The 17,202-nt window shown below is 43.6% G+C and overlaps 1 protein-coding gene across 1 annotated transcript in view; it reads right to left on the bottom strand.

Moving 5' to 3' along the window:
• LOC124545496 (methyl farnesoate epoxidase-like) overlaps positions 1-17,202 on the bottom strand; it is a 161,808-nt gene that overhangs the window by 102,181 nt on the left and 42,425 nt on the right. The gene's annotated exons all lie outside the window — the stretch shown is intronic.

Here is a 17,202-nt window from a genome sequence, read left to right on the forward strand (position 1 = left end):
TATTTTTCTACTGATTTCATTGTGACTGCTTGAACATTTATTTTTAGGAGAGTTAACAACACTGAAAACATGACATTACAAAAAGTTGCGCGAGCTGTTAAATTTGGATATTATACTGATTCAAAACCTGCTGCAGGTGTTGTTGTTTTCAAACCACTGCTGGGATATGCTATGAAAGTAGAAGTTCACATTATCCATACAACACTTCATGTCATCCCACATCCCGGGCGTGAGTCGTGCTTTGGTAGCTAAAATGGTAGAGCACTTGCCCACGAAAGGCAAAGGTCCCGAGTTTGAGTCTCGGTCAGTGCACACAGCTTTAATCTGCCAGGAAGTTTCACATCAGTGCACACCCCGCTGCAGAGTGAAAATCTCATTCTGGAAACATCCCCCAGGCTGTGGCTAAGCCATGTCTCCGCAGTATCCTTTCTTTCAGGAGTGCCAGTTCTGCAAGGTTCGCAGGAGAGCTTCTGTAAAGTTTGGAAGGTAGGAGATGAGATACTGGCAGAAGTAAAGCTGTGAGGAATGGGTGTGAGTCGTGCTTCGGTAGCTCAAATGGTAGAGCACTTGCCCGTGAAAGGCAAAGGTCCCGAGTTTGAGTCTCGGTCGGGCACACAGTTTTAATCTGCCAGGAAGTTTCATATCAGCACACACTCTGCTGCAGAGTGAAAATCTCATTCTGATCCCACATGTTGTTTCAAGTAACACAGTCAAATCCTTTCTGCCATTTCACCAGGTCCTGACCAGTGTCTCTAGAGAACACTGCAGGATGCCTGATGTGCAGCTAACTTGCTACTGTTTTGCAATTAATTCATTTCTTGAATACATAGACGACTTTTACATGCTTAATTGGAGCCATAGTGATTCCACCAAGCAATATCACTTAGTAATCACAATCAAGTTCAAGTATGAAAGCAGTACGACACTTAGCACATTTATTATTAATACCTATCTACATACAGAACAGGATGGAACTCCTGATCTTCTCTGATGTTTAGGTTCACAATGTGGCACAGGGCCAAAACATTCTGTAAGACTGTGTCATTTCGCCATTACTCTAGCTACTGTTTTTCGATTCTTCTTCTGCTAAACAGAATTGCTGCTGATTGAGTTACCGAAAGCTTTCTTCAGTTTGACTTGGTATTTTTCCTAGCTATTGAGCTTCCCTTTGTTGTAGAAGTGATAGTTGCTACAGCAGACTACAGAAAAATATTGTCAAGATAGTAAAATAAGCGAAATACAAAAAATCCCCTAGACCAATATTTAAAAGCCCAATATTTAAAAGTCTCAGTATATTGCTTCTGCTTGTTTACATATTTACAAAGGACTGATCTCTTGGTAACTGTAATATCTGTGTTAGATAAATCCTGACTTTGCAATTGTGCAGCCAGTTGACAGTGGTCTGTGTGCTTTGTTTGAAGTGTTGGATAAAAACAGCAACTGACTAGCATAGGAGAAGAAACATTGGCTTTCTGTGAAGTTATAGCTTTTCTTTTAATGTGGAGACATGCTACAGTGCATGCACGCTCATGAGCCACCTGCTTCAGCAGATGAAAACAGCAGACAACTTGGATATGCTATGAACAAAGTGGACTGAAGTAGTGGAATCTCTTTGCAACGTTCACTTCCTTGCAGCAGTCCTGGTTTGCTTTACCAAGTTGAATAACATCATGATTTATTCATGTGATTGCAGATCAGCTGTTAGCATAGTGGACCAAAGTAGTGGAATCTCTCTCTGCAGACATTGCCTTACAACAGTCCAGGGTGCTTTGCCTGCTTGAACAATATCCTAATTTATTCATGTGATCTGGTGGAGCACCATCACCATCCCCAAGATGTATCCTTTCGCCTTCAGGAGGCTGGTCTCATTATCAAACTGGAGAGGGGTGTTTTCAGCATTCTGAAGATTAACTTCCTCAGTTATGGATATCATCTGCAGGCTCTCACCCCCTTGACATGAAGGCCCAAGTTACATATATCACTGCATGCAAGGAACTCTACAGATTCCTTGGGATGGGAAGCTGTGAGCAATCAAACACAGCTCATGACCGCACTTCAGGGTGAGCTCACAAAAGAGAAAAGGTCTGTTGCCTGGATCACACAAAAGTCGATCAGTTTTGAATGAACAAAATGCAACCTCTTGCAAGCTTCCCTCACAGCAACCACTCCCCACCCCCCTTCCAACCCCCCTGTCCACCCTGACTGCTCTGCTCACAGTTGTCACCAACACCAGCCAGTTTATCAGAGGTGCAGTCCTGTAACAAAATGTTGAAGGGACTTGGCAGGCTCTAACATTTTTCTCAGTGAAGCTTACAGTGCTGCAGTTTCATTGGGCCACATATGAGTGTGAGCTCCTTGCTGTGTATGAGGTGGTTAGGTATTTCCACCCCACAGTGGAGAAGTGCCATTTCATGATTTTTACCAACCCAACCATTGCCCCTTGACAATGGGTTTCTGCCACAAACAGCACACACAGATCTTGCTGCACCATTACTGACAGAAGGAGTATATTGTGCAGTTCACCACAGACATCTGGCACCTTGCCAGAAGGGACATAGCATCACCGATTGCCTTAGGCAATCATGTGCCCTTACCACTCCCCTTGCCAATGCGCAGGTTGCCAATCCCAAGCTCTTATGGCTGTAAAACAACATAAATATGGGTCTCAGTCTGCAACTGCACATGGAACCAGGTGCCCACAAACCCATCTGGTGCAACATCCATGCCAGTACCAACCACCCAGGCCCTCCCTCGGAGCACATAGTCTTTACTTCCCCTGGATGTCCACAAAGTGGCCCTCAAGCAGTTGCACAGCCTGGCCCACCCTGGCACCCATGCATCTGCCATGCTTGTGAATAAGAGTTTAGTATGGCCCAAGATTCAGCATGGCCGCACCAACTGGGCCCTGCCTTAAAACAGTATCTCTGCCTAACATAACTGCAGACACAGTGGCAAAGGCCTTTATAGATACATGGGTCTCATGATTTGGATGCCCCTGCCTCTGCAACGTCACCACTGACTATGGATGGCAATTCATGTCTCGTTTATTTAAGACTCTCTAAGCAACTTGTGCACACTCATGCACTTCACAACCAGTTACCTCTCTGCTGCTAATGGCATGGTGGATCAATTACACAGGTCTCTAAAAGCTGCCCTCATATGCCACTGTCCAACTTGATCTTCCACTCAGCCTCTACTCCTCTTAGGTTTTTGGGTGGCCTGCAAGATGGATATGGGCACATCATCTGTCCAAAGAAACTCATTAAGCCACTCCCCCTGCCACCCTGCATCCTTGCCTTCATGCAGCAGCTACATGACTCAGTGGAGCGCCTGTGCCCAGTACCTCCCAGGTGACACAGCAACTGCCAGTCCTACATGAACCGAGATCTCAGCACATGTACTCATGTGATACTCCAGGTAGATGCCTGTCAGCCACTACTCTACCCACAGTACTCAGGAACACACCTTGTCCTCTTACATGGCACAAAGACATTCTCCCTGTGGCTCCACTGCACCACCCATAAGTCCTCCATTGATCACTTGAAGTTGGCATAGACACTTGACCTTCTGAGCCTGTGTGTACCACCAGGCATTGAGATCAAGGTGGTACCAAGCAATGGTGACAGTGCTTCACCCAATACTGCTGATTTGAATGGTGGCCCATGGGACTCCAGGGTGGGTACTGTCTTATTGTTTGCCCAACTGACCAACCTGACAGAGCCATCAATGATGTCACCCACCCTGCCCCTAAAGCCATACATTTCCCCAGCCACCACACCCGAGTCATCAGGCAAAAAATCATGTCCCTGGCACTAAGGGTCATTCACCACTGTTACAGTGCTGGTGCATGCCCATGTAGCGTTGCATGTCCCAGCCTCCCAGCAAGGGATACCTGCAGTGGATGCCCATGACACCAACACAGGACAGTGCACAGTATACCATCCACAGGGGGGAGAGGGGGGGAGGGGGCATTGTGCATCACATTCTGGCATGCTACTGCCCTCTCACCAAACCCTGTCACTGCACCACACCACACCCTACTGTGCCGGCAAACTGACGTACAATAGCACACAACGCCAGGGCTGGTGGCGTGGCATCATGTCACCTGAGCACCAGGCTCACCATGGAATAAAGCAAGGCCTACTGTGCACACCATCACCATGCCTGTTCCTGCAGCATATGTTGCTGACCGCCGGTCAGTACATCAGCGCACCTGATGATGGCAATGTGGTCGATTGCCAAAATATTGTGTCCTATGCACACCCATACCAGGCTGTTCACCCAAGATTTATTTTGTCATAAAATATGCCTGGAGAAATTGAAGAATCACATTTGCCACACTGACACTGATGTATGTGTATAATGTTGAAGTAATTATGATAAACATCAGTATGATGAGATTGGCACTACCCATAATTCATTGCTAGTATGCTTTATGAATTAACCAGACTTTCTACTGAGTTCCAGAGAGCTAAAATCACTTCTTTGAAATATGCTGCATATCAACAACCGTGCTGAGACCACAAGAGTGAAATACCTCTTTTCACTAACTGTGCTAACTCCACAAGGATGAAATAAGCTCTCTTCACCACTTCAATGAGTTTCTGAAAGGAGCCAAGGATGATCTCATGTGTCAGATGTCACTGGTGCTGACATGAGCAGTGATATATAACTGACTTCATGCTTTGGCTTCAATTGTTCCAAGGATAGCCTCTTTGAACTGGCAAATATTTTCTCTCAGGAAGCACACTCAGTGAATGCTAGATTTATTCAACTTATGTGATGTAGTTTTCCTTAAGAGATCCCTTCACATGTCTAACATTGTACCTATTACCACTTGGACCTCAGTCAGAGAGAAGCCACTGTTCAAGCAGCAGAGGCAAAGCCTTCTGGCTCTGTCTTATTATCATGTATCATCACCTCTCTAAACTTCTCATTAGAAATATGAACTAACCTTTTGGCCATTTACCATGTAAAAGGTTTTCTATCACACAGATCCAGAACTGAGCATGATCTTTGAGCCACTGTCAAGAGGTCATTGGTGCCAGATCAGGTTTCTCTGTCGGTCACATGAGTAGTACAAGAACCTGACAGGCTACGTGATGCATTTGTGACATCAACTGAAAAGTTGTCACTAAATCTCCCAGCATCCTTTTAAGTAAGGTAGGATATTGTGATGTCATAAAAAATTCTCTGAATTAGTTGAATCATATCTGTCTAACAGGAAACAAATGGTATCAGTAGGCAAGTATCCTGTATTAAGTAATCAGTCTTTATGTAAATGGGAACTAATTACAAGAGGTATCTCAAAGGGTTCCATCCAAGGGCTGTTACTATTTATTTTGCATTGTGATCACAGATGATACAAACATTGCCAATAGAAAGTCAAATGTAGAGCTGCTAATGTACATTGATAAGTTGTTACCCAAGTCACTGATATTAAACTTTGAAAAAAACCAATTGTGTGCATTTCAAGATCTGAAGGAGTTTCACCCAACATATATGTACAATATGAAGACATACAATAGAATGAGATAACAGCTTTCTTGAGATTAAAATGTAATAATAAATTTAGTTAGAAGGTACACACAAAAGAATTGCTTAATCTTCTAAATAAATCAAAGATGATGCTAAATTATTGGGATCATAACTTGATAACAAATTCAGTTGAGAGGAGACTATTACAGATTTCCTAAAATACTTAAATAAACCATTATGTTCAGTGTGGGTGTCATCAGACTTATGTGATGTAAAAGTGAAACATCTGACATATTTTGCTTATTTTCACTCCATAATATCATATGGTATCATATTTTGAGGGGACTCATTAAGTCAAGCAAAACTGTTTGTGAGTAACATATTCAAAGAATTGAGTATAATTTCTATTGTTTCTCAGCATATTTATTCTTTACTAAAATTTGTCATAAGTAATACATATTTCATTTACAATGAAAAGTCAGTTTACTGAAGCAGTACCAGGACTAAACATGATTCTTGTAAGGGCTTAAGGTCACTCACTTTCATCCAGAAAGTTTTACGTCCTTGAGGAACACATTCTTTTCAATAACTGGCAAGCAACCCTAAACAGTTTAGAGCTATTTCAGTGGCAAACTTCTGCTCCACTTATAAATTTCTTAGAAAAACCATTAGCTGTACTTATTATTAACTGTATCACACAAATGATACTACACACATCAAAAAATGTTTTGCATCACCACAGTTCCGAGAGATATGGAACCTGTACAGAAAATTGGAATAGAGATCAACCAACACAAACATCATTTTCGCCCTTTTTATTGCTCAAGAAAACCACACATTCCACATTGTGAGTTAATGAGCATTTTGCCCTCATTTAAGTATACGGTCGAAAGAGACAGCCTTCCAGGAATTGTGAAACAAACCCTGCCATCCAGGACAGTGTGCCACAAAGAGTGCAGATTCACCATGTGATAGGGAAATTCACAGGCGTCTATTGTGCTGAATAAGGCCAGGCTGATCAGGCCTAATTGCTGTAGCATGCAAGTGAGACAGATGAGAACACACATCATAGGGAAACCCCATAGGAGCTACTTGTGTCCAAGGAGGTGTAGCAGTGTTAAATATGGCAGGCCTAAGATCGGCCACAAAGGGAAGCATTTATGAAAACTATTTAATTCTGTAGTAATTCAGAGAATGAAGCCACAGTAATTTTAATCTACCATCTTTCTTAAATTTTCATGGTGATCTCAATAAAACTTGAATATTTATCATATCTATAATAGCTCAGGATTAAAGTGAAATTAACATGTTTTGTAACAAAGACCTGAATGCTAAAATCTGAATGCTTTGGTCGATCATAAGGATCAACATTTCATATAATAGTGCATCATTAAAATGACATATCAACTCTGTAACTTTATTTGTTTAAAAGCTATAGTAAATTTATATTATCAGTATTTTCAGTTAAGCACCAGATCATCATCTCCTCCACACAAAACACACTGAACGATGACATTATGACACCTCATTGAATCATTAGGTAATAGAATATTTGTTGTAATGTTTAGTGCATAATAGTTACTTTTGTTCCTTATTTATTTATCAAAAAGCACATTGGTGCAAGGCTACTGGCTGTGACATTCAAAGTTAAGAAGGAAATTGTATTGGTTTTATGTAAAAGAATTTAACGTTTATTATGTAATGGATATTATTGTTACTTTAGTTAGAACGTGAAAGTGGTCAAGCTTTGATTATTTAAATATGTTAAAATGGAAAATAATGTAGAATAACCTGTAGCCAATCAGATGGACAGCTTCTGGGAAGGGAACTGCACTAGTCAGTTGAGCGACAGTGTTTGGCACACAGGAGATGCAGCCGGAGACGGGCAGAGGGACAGTATGGCTGGAGACATCAATGTGGACAGTTCTGGTCTAGACACCAAAGGAACAGTTTGGATTGAGACTCAAAAGCAGTCAGTCGGTCTTTAGGTAACTAGGAAGTGAAATGACTTAGAAAATTTCGCATTGTGTGATATCGCAGGACTTAGTCTCTGAGTGGTGAGCAGCCGTGCACCTGGTGTGAACTCTAATTTTTTGTGTAGATTACGAGGTGGAGTGTTGGACTTGTATTTTGTGATGAGATTGTAAATAACTGAACTGTGTCAAATGGATATGCACTTGAGTGTAACAGTAACTCTAAATATGACCACTTTTGCTATTAGTTTGCTTTCTGAATAAACAACTGTGTGGCCTACATCATATATGGGTCATTAATTTAGCACCTGATATTATTATTACTGTTATTATATGTTGTATTAACTTTTTGATGAAGAGGAACCTCATGTGAGCCCAAACATCTTTGGGATGTTAGCTCCCAATGTTGTACCACCATACAGCGAGACCTTCACAGGTGGTGGTCCAGATTGCTGTACACACCGATATCTGTAATACCCAGCAGCACATCCTCTTGCAATGATACATACCTGTATTTATCGTGGCATACTATCCACAAGTTCATCAAGGCATTGTTGGTCCAGATTGTCCCACTTATCAATGGCAATTCAGTGTAGATCCCTCAGAGTGGTTGGTGTGTCACATTGTCCATAAACAGCCTTCTTCAATCTATCCCAGGCATGGTTGATAGGGCTCATTTCTGGAGAATGTGCTGGCCTCTCTACTCGAGCGATGTTGTTATCCTGAAGGAAGTCATTCACAAGATGTGCACAATGGGAGCGCGAATTGCCATCCATGAAGACAAATGCCTCACCTATATGCTGTCAAAATGGTTGCACTATCGGTTAGAGGATGGCATTCATGTATCATACAGCCATTGCGGTTCCTTCCATGACCACCAGTGGCATACATCGGCCCCACATAGCGTCACACCGAAACATCAGGGAACCTCCACCTTGCTGAACATGCTGGACAGTGTGTCTTAGGCATTCAGCCTGACCAGGTTGCCTTCAAGCCACTGTAGGTAGCGGTCAGCCACTACAGTAGTAGCCCTTGGGTGGCCTGAGTGAGGCATGTCCTTGACAGTGCCTGTCTCTCTGACGATTGTTTGGTTTGAAGGCATATGCAATACTCATCGGTGAAGCAAACTTGATGCCAATCCTGAGCGGTCCATTCAGCATGTTGTTGATCCCATCTGTACAGTGCTGCATGGTGTTATGGTTGCAAAGGTGGACCTCACCATGGGCATAGGGAGTGAAGTTGCACATCATACAGCCTATTGTGCACAGTTTGAGTCATAACATGATGTCCTGTGGCTGCATTAAAAGCATTATTCAGCATGGTGGCATTGCTATCAGGGGTCCTCCAAGCCACTGTAGGTAGCCTGAGTGAGGCATGTCCTTGACAGTCCCTGTCTCTCTGTATCTCCTCCATGTCAGAACAACATCGCTTTGGTTCACTCTTGAGACGCCTGGACACTTACCTTGTTGAGAGCCCTTCCTGTCACAAAGTAACAATGTGAACATGACTGAACTGTGGTACTGACCATCTAGGCATAACTATAGACAACACAAGCTGTGTACCTCCTTCTTGGTGGAATGACTGGAACTGATTGTCCGACCCCATCTGTCTATTAGGCCCTGCTCATGCATGGTTGTTTACATCTTTGGGCAGGTTTAGGGACATCTCTGAACCATCAAAGGGATTGTGGCTGTGATACAATACCCACATTCAACATCTATCTTCAGGAGTTCTGGGAACCAGGGTGATGCAAAACTTTTTTTGATGTGTGTATGTAATATCCAGCTTCAATACAACTTCAATGCAGTAATGCAAATCAGTATAAGTAAGCCTTGAAAATTGATTTTGGTTTTGATAACGCTTAGCTACAACAGAACTGGTAATATCCAGTGCACTTCTTAATTAAGATTTAAAAGAAACATTTGTAAAATATTTGAGTTTACATATTGCTGTGGACCACCTCACTTAGAATCTGTGAAAGGAACTTCAGCAAATACAGTTACTCTGCAAATATGTATTACATATTTTAGGTTTTAACACATCCCACAGCCTAGAAAATGTCATCACTATTGGTCTATGGAAAAAATAGTACATATAATGTAATTGAATATAATCCAAGTGTTTGTGATGAGCATGCTCTCTCAAGGACCACAGTTCTTTGCCATATCTGCTACTGAAAGTTACAAATGAGGCTAATTTTTGCAAGTACAAAAATTAGCAAAGCAATTAAAAGTACTAAATTAGTAAAAAAAAAGTTGTTATTCACATCTAGTAAAGGAAATTAAGCACAAAGCATAAACAAAGTACTAACACAGCTGCAGTTGTCCTCCTTGTAACTCATGCCTCCTGCCTGAGGACTAGCTAGCATCCTGTATGTGTTTCTATCAGCTACACTGTGAACTTTACCTCCTGAAGATGCAGTGATGTGTCCATGTACATTCAAAGGCCGCGTGTGTGACAGTGCTATCTTGTCCACAGAGAACGCCTCAGATGTGTGTGTGTGAAACTTTTCACCTAACGTTTTATCTCCATCTGTGGGAGACATCTTCTGAGTCATCTGGCTACTGCGACTAAGGCTCCAGGTACTCTCACATTTATAGACTGCATGGGGGATACCACCATTCGTCACGCAATGCTGACGGTATGCCTATCTTTGGAAGCCGTCATCATTCTCGATTAAGAGTAATCGATTGTCAAGCTTTAAAACTAAAGTTGACATTGCACCAGCAGATGGAGATGAAACATTAGGTGGAAATTTTATACACCGACCATGGCCTCTCAGCCCGGAAGTTTCAACTCAAGACAACTCCGGCCGTGAAAGCCTACATTGAATGCATTCAAGATGTTAATGCTTTCATGTGGAATAAAGTTGTGTTCAGTCTACTGGTAATGTACTTACACCTACATTCAATAAAAGGTAAGTATAAATAGCTCCTAAAACACTTAAAGACATTAGGCTAGTTTTGTTCCATAGTGAGGTGTTGTATATCCTTCAACAGAATATGGTGTAACATGTCCAGAGTTCATGTTCAGAGCCTTCCTTTCACAAAATTGCAAAAAATATCCATTGTGAACACTCAGCCTTTGATCCCCACTCTCTGTCACCCACCCTCTCCCTTTTACCAGAGCTAACACTTATGAACGTGTTTATTACAACATAATATTTATTTTGAAAGAAGAGTGAGACAGCTTCATCTCTAAAATTCCAATGATTCTGATCATAATCTAAAACACTATTCTACAATAAGATTTTTTGATGTTATTGTTATAACTTTTTGAAAGGAGCTATCTCTGATGATGAAGGCAAGCAGATTATCATGGACACAGAATAAAAAAATATTTTGTTCTACCAAATTTTATTAAAGCAATTTCCATTTTAGAGAATGAAAATGAGGAATTTGTATCATTATTACCTTTGTTTTTATACTGGCTCTTCTATGCTTACAATAGGATTTCAAACGCTAGCCACTTGTAAATTCACAAACAGAAGAATAAAATTCAAGCATTGTGACAAAATCCTGAGTTTCTATTTCCTTGCTGATTCCTTATCATCAGTTTGTAGAACTGAGAAGTGACAGTGATGTATATCTTTCCTCAAGACTGTTGATATGCTGGTTTGCTATCATCCTTATTTCATGTATTGTTCTCCCATGACTTAATAATTCAGAATTATAATTCTGATTTGGCTCTTTGGAACAACTTTGTCCCACATACAAGGAAAAGATAAATTATTTTCCTCTGGAGATTATCCTGGAGATTCTGGAAATATAGGTGTTTTATATGTTGTGACAGTGCCACAACATTTAACAGTGCCGCCACGACAGTACGCGCAAACGGCAATAGAGGCGCTCCGTAACTCGGCTGAGTGCGGGAGCGCCACCTAGCTACAAACAGCGCCGGCCGCATGTCACAGCACGGCAGTCGAGTAAGAGATACTGAGTTGTTATCATGTAACGAGCTATTGTTTCTAAGTGTGTGTGTTTGAATATCCACGCAATTATTAGTGATTAAAAGTTATAACACTTTTTGGCGATGAGGATGGGACATTTTCACTGCATTGTGGATTTGTGTGTTCGTGACGGGGCAGACATGGAACAGCTTATGCAAGCGCTCATTGAACAACAAACACAGCTGACGGCTGCTATTCAGGTGTTGTCGACGTTGCTTACTCATCGTCTGTCTTCCTCTTCTCTGCCTCCATTCCCTCCTTACGACGAGGCCGCTGAAGATTGTGGCAACACTTCTTGGCTTTCGGCATTGTCGACGCTCCTATATGTAAGTCGTTATTCCTATCTTGGATTTCCCCACGGATCTATCAGCTGCTATCTCAGTTAGCCCCTCTGCGGGAACCTGCCTCTCTGTCCTTCCAAGAAATGTGTGACTTATTGTCTAACTATTACCGAAAAAACACCCATGTCATTGCCGCCCGTGTGGCGTTCTACCGGTGTCGTAAACAGCCCCGTCAATCTTACCGAGTTTGGGCGGCGGAACTACACGGTCTGAGTAGGAAATGTCAGTTTGTCATGGACACTCATCATGAGTCTTACGCTGATTCAATGGTTAGGGATGCTATTCTACGGCTTGCTCCTGATAAAGAAGTTCGGCAACGTGCCCTACAACTGCCAAACCCGTCGTTGTCGGAAGTTCTAAGCTTCGCTCAATCCTTTGAAGTGTCTCACGCTGCTGGTGCACAAATAGACGCACGGTGTGATGTAGGCACTGTACAGTCAACTTTCGACACGGACAATTTGCCTGTTTCACAGGAGAATGAAGATGTGGCGGCGGTTCAGTCGCGTAAACAACGTCGCGTTGGGCCGCAACGCTTGCAGCAAAAACAGCAACCACAGAAGCAGGTTCGTTCCACACTTCCTTCTTGTCCACATTGTTTCATACAGCATGACAGGTCCACGTGTCCAAAACGTTGGGCCACGTGTAATTCATGTAGGAAAAAAGGCCACATTGCTTCTGTGTGTCAGTCCTCTAAAGTTCCTGTTGACGAGGACGAGGTATCGGACATGGATGTTAACTGTGTGCTTTCTCAAACAAATAAGTTGTTTGTTACTGTTCATGTTCTGGATAAAGACATTCGCATGCGAGTGGACACTGGCTCTGCAGTAACTCTCATTAATTCTCGCACGTATTTGGAGTTGGGCTCCCCTCCCTTGTCTCCAGTTACACGAAATCTGAGAACTTATAATAAACAGAAAATTCCTATCATTGGCCAGTTTGACGCTTCCACTGCCTACAAGTCTGTTGTTAGGCCCCTCACGTTTTATATGGTGGATCATGCGGGCACTGAAAACCTGTTCGGTTATGATGCTTTCCAGTTGTTCGGGTTCCCCATTGATGATGATGTGCACCTCATATCTGAGGATATTCCGTATCAACATCTGGATGGATTGTGTTCTGAATTTTCGTCCTTGTTCTCTGCTGGTCTGGGTTGTGCCAAGGATTTTGAAGCCCACATTACTCTTAAACCTACAGCTCGCCCTAAGTTTTTCTGGGCACGCCCTATTCCGGTGGCGTTGCGTGCACCTGTCAAGGCTGAGATAGACAGGTTAACAGCTTCAGGGATTCTCCTTCCTGTTACCTCCAGCGAATGGGCATCGCCAATCATGGTGGTTTCTAAACCAAACGGGAGTCTGCGATTGTGTGGTGATTTTAAAGCCACTGTCAATGCTCAGAGCCTCATTGACACTTATCCTCTTCCCCGTCCTGAGGAGTTATTTACCAAGCTCGCTGGGGGCCAGTTCTTTTCCAAACTTGACTTATCAGAGGCATACCATCAGTTGCCATTGGATGCTTCTTCCAAGGAATTTCTCGTCATCAACACTCCTTGTGGGTTGTATCAGTACCAGCGGTTACCATTTGGCATCGCTAGCGCGCCGGCCATTTTTCAGCGGTTTTTGGAACAGCTCACAGCTTTCGTTCCTGGCTGCATAAACTATCTGGATGACATTGTTGTCACGGGGGCCTCCACTGAGGAGCAGCTTCGCAATTTGCGTTCACTGTTTCGGGTTTTGCATTCAGGTGGGTTGAGGTGCAATCTGGACAAGTCACAGTTCTTCCAACCCTCCATTGTGTATCTTGGTTTCCATTTGTCCCGTGAGGGTATACGACCTCTATGTCAGCACGTTGCGGCCATTAACGCTCTATCCCGGCTGTCTACGGTCAAAGAACTTCAGGCGTTTCTAGGCAAGATTGCTTATTATCACAAATTCATTCCATCTGCGGCAGCGGTAGCTCATCCTCTGCATCAGCTGTTACGCAAAAACGTCCCTTTCTGTTGGTCCAACGAGTGTGAGCAGGCTTTTGTCCACCTGAAGGCTCATTTGCAGTCGGCGCCTTGTCTTGCCACATTCCATCCGGGTCAGCACTTGGTTCTGGCGACTGACACGTCACAGTATGGCCTAGGGGCTGTTCTCGCCCATCGGTATGAGGATGGGTTGGAACGACCTGTCGCCTATGCTTCCAAGACCCTCAACAATGCGCAACGGCGTTACTCTCAAATCGAAAAGGAGGCGCTCGCTATCATTTATGCTCTAAAAAAGTTCAGCGTTTTTTTGTATGGTTCTAAGTTTCACCTCATCACCGACCACAAGCCGCTGGTCTCTCTGTTCTGCCCATTGGCGTCGCTTCCGGATAAGGCAGCTCACCGCCTGCAACGTTGGGCCTTATACTTGTCTTGTTTTCACTATGAGATTCACTATCGCCCCATGGCCCAGCACGCCAACGCTGACGCATTGTCGTGATTGCCGATGGGCCCCGACCCAGTTTTTGATCGTGATGAACTAATCTGTTTCCACATTGATGAGAAAGAACGTCTTGTGGTCGAGGGTTTTCCACTTACAGGTTCGCAGGTCATGTCCGCTACTGCGCGGGACCCGGTCCTGCGTCGGGTGATCGATTTTGTTCAACGGGGTTGGCCGGACAGGACCAAGGGCTGGGCACCGGATCCCCTTTGCAACTACCATGCCTTGCGCCTTCATCTGTCTGTTCGTGATGGTGTTGTTCTTCTGGCCACAGATGGCACATCTCCACGGGTCGTGGTGCCAGCCTCTCTTCACAAAGATGTTCTCAAACTGTTGCATGAAGGCCATTGGGGTATTTCTCGGACTAAGTCCCTGGCCCGCAGGCATGTTTATTGGCCCAGTATTGATTCGGACATGGCCCACATGGTTGCTGCATGTGGTCAGTGTGCTCAACAACTGGCTGCACTTTGTACAATGTCCTCTCTGTGGCCTGATCCGGCACAGCCATGGGAACGGGTGCACGCTGACTTTGCCGGCCCCTTCCTCGGTACTTATTGGCTACTGTTGATTGACGCCTTCTCGAAGTTTCCGTTTGTTGTTCGATGTCCGTCGCCCACCACTGTGGCGACGACGCTGGCTTTGTCCAGAATCTTTGTGCTAGAAGGTCTTCCATCCACGATCGTCACGGACAATGGCCCTCAGTTCTCTTCGCAGGCCTTCCGTGATTTTTGTACTGGACAAGGGATTCATCATGTTATAGCACCGCCCTTCCATCCGCAATCGAATGGGGAGGTCGAGCACCTTGTCCGCACTTTAAAAAGCCAGACGAAAAAATTCCTTAGTGATTTTTCCACAGATGACGCTCTGCTGCAATTTCTGAGTTCTTATCGCTTCACGCCTCTGGGTGATCGCAGCCCTGCTGAACTCTTGCATGGCCGCCAACCACGCACTCTACTGCACCTGCTTCACCCTGTCAGGCCTTGTGCTATGTCCCCTAGTGCGGGAAAATACTCGGGGGGCGCCAACGTGTGGGCACGAGGGTATGGATCTTGCCCTAAATGGATTCCAGGGGTGGTCAAGGCTCGTTGCGGCCGCCGTCTTTGTGAAATACGTACAGACAACGGAATGGTTGTTCGCCATTATGACCAGATGTGCCCATGAGTGGTGGCCACGCTGGTGCCACCGCCCCTTCCTTCGCCTCCACCAGCCCGAGAAGCCAGTCCTGTCACTGCTGCCGATCTACCGTACGTGTTGATGCAGCCGACGTCGCTACCGCTTCCGAGTACGCCGGAACTGGCCCCAGTCTCGACGCCGCCTTCTCCGGGACTCATATCACTGGAGCACACCCCCAGGTCCATGACACATACGGATGCTGCTCCGGAGTTTTCACCCATCATCTCGTCCAGGAGGCACGTTCCACGCACGAGCTTCCATCCTGTACATTTTCGACCATACTCTCGTGTATCTCTGCGGGATCTTCTCAGGGCCTCACAAGAGGCCATGGATGTCTCCACACTGTCCATGTCTCCAAGGAATTGAGTGTTTTTTTTTTTTTGCCAAGTGGGGAAAAGTGTTGTGACAGTGCTACGACATTTAACAGTGCCGCCACGACAGTGCGTGCAAACGGCGATAGAGGCGCTCTGCAACTCGGCTGAGCGCGGGAGCGCCGCCTAGCTACGAACGACGCTGGCCACATGTCACGGCACGGTAGTTGAATAAGAGATACTGAGTTGTTATCATGTAATGAGCTATTGTTTCTAAGTGAGTGTGTTTGAATATCCATGCAATTATTGGTGATTAAAGGTTATAACACTATACTCTTTGGTAGTATGAATAGTCTCAGTCTAGGTTGGTTGCACTGGTTTCCAAATGTTTTTTCCTTATTGGAAGCATTGTTACAAGAATTCCCCTCTTTGGTCATGGTAAAGTAGTGTAACAACATTAATTTCAACCTTAAAATTCAAATAAGTATCAGTTTCTTTACATTAAGTAGTGTAAAATTACATTGTCCTTTTAATAAAGCTTAATTTCTGTTTACTTTCTTGTATAATTTGGAAACTATGCTTGGTGTTGCAATATAGGTTACCTAGGACAACTTTGTCTTAGCACAAAGTTGCTCCAGTTTCACTTAAATACACCAACATAATTGTTCTATACAGTATCCTACATGAATGGTGCAAAACACAAATGGAGAAAAATTTAAGATCTGTCTAAGGAAGCATTTCCAAGATAGCTTAAAAAATAGTGACTCTTCAAGGCAAAGAAGAAAACATGGTTTCAGGTTTTAGAAGTTTTAAGGCAAATGCAGTTCTGAAAAGGCTGTCAGATGTTGAAAGGTCTATGAAAGTTGAATGTGTCAGTGAATCATTTCTTAAAGCAGCAATTGGTAAGAGAGCAGAGTCTGCACATGTTTTAAGAAGAAAAAGATAATTAATAAATGTGAGGCCTGGAAAATGAGTCATCCCTGTAGACTTAGAAGTGCAAATGCTTGGATCACCTGCAAATGGGAACGAGAGAAAAAATTACTGCTGTGTAACCTCTTCTACTGACAAGTCTGACTTCACTGCTGATTATTCTGCAAGTGATGAACTGGAGTGTGGGCAGGAGGACTGTAACACTTATAAAAACACTACTTAAAAAGATAATGTATCATGGAACAAGAACCTGAAAGAAAATAACTATATTGTAGTCAGTTATAATGTGCCAAGAAAGTTAAAGTGTCATGCCTGGAGGAAACTATGAAGTTTTGGAAGAAGCCAGCTGAAGGGAAAGAAGATGTAATTACCTATAGTTTTTCGGATATAAAAATAAGGAAAATGAGCCCAGAGCAATTAGGAGAGGATATTACTCTGTTTTGGAACTGGGTCACTAAATTCTTTTCTAATCTCATAATGATACTTCCCCTGCTTGTGTTACACGCCCATCTATAACATTTTCACTCAGTAAAATATTGAGTAAAGTACCAGTACATAACTTTAACTGCCTTTTCTCTGCCTTAC

The sequence above is a fragment of the Schistocerca americana genome, chromosome 1 (assembly GCF_021461395.2).
Source record: "Schistocerca americana isolate TAMUIC-IGC-003095 chromosome 1, iqSchAmer2.1, whole genome shotgun sequence".
In the NCBI taxonomy this organism is placed as follows: domain Eukaryota; kingdom Metazoa; phylum Arthropoda; class Insecta; order Orthoptera; family Acrididae; genus Schistocerca; species Schistocerca americana.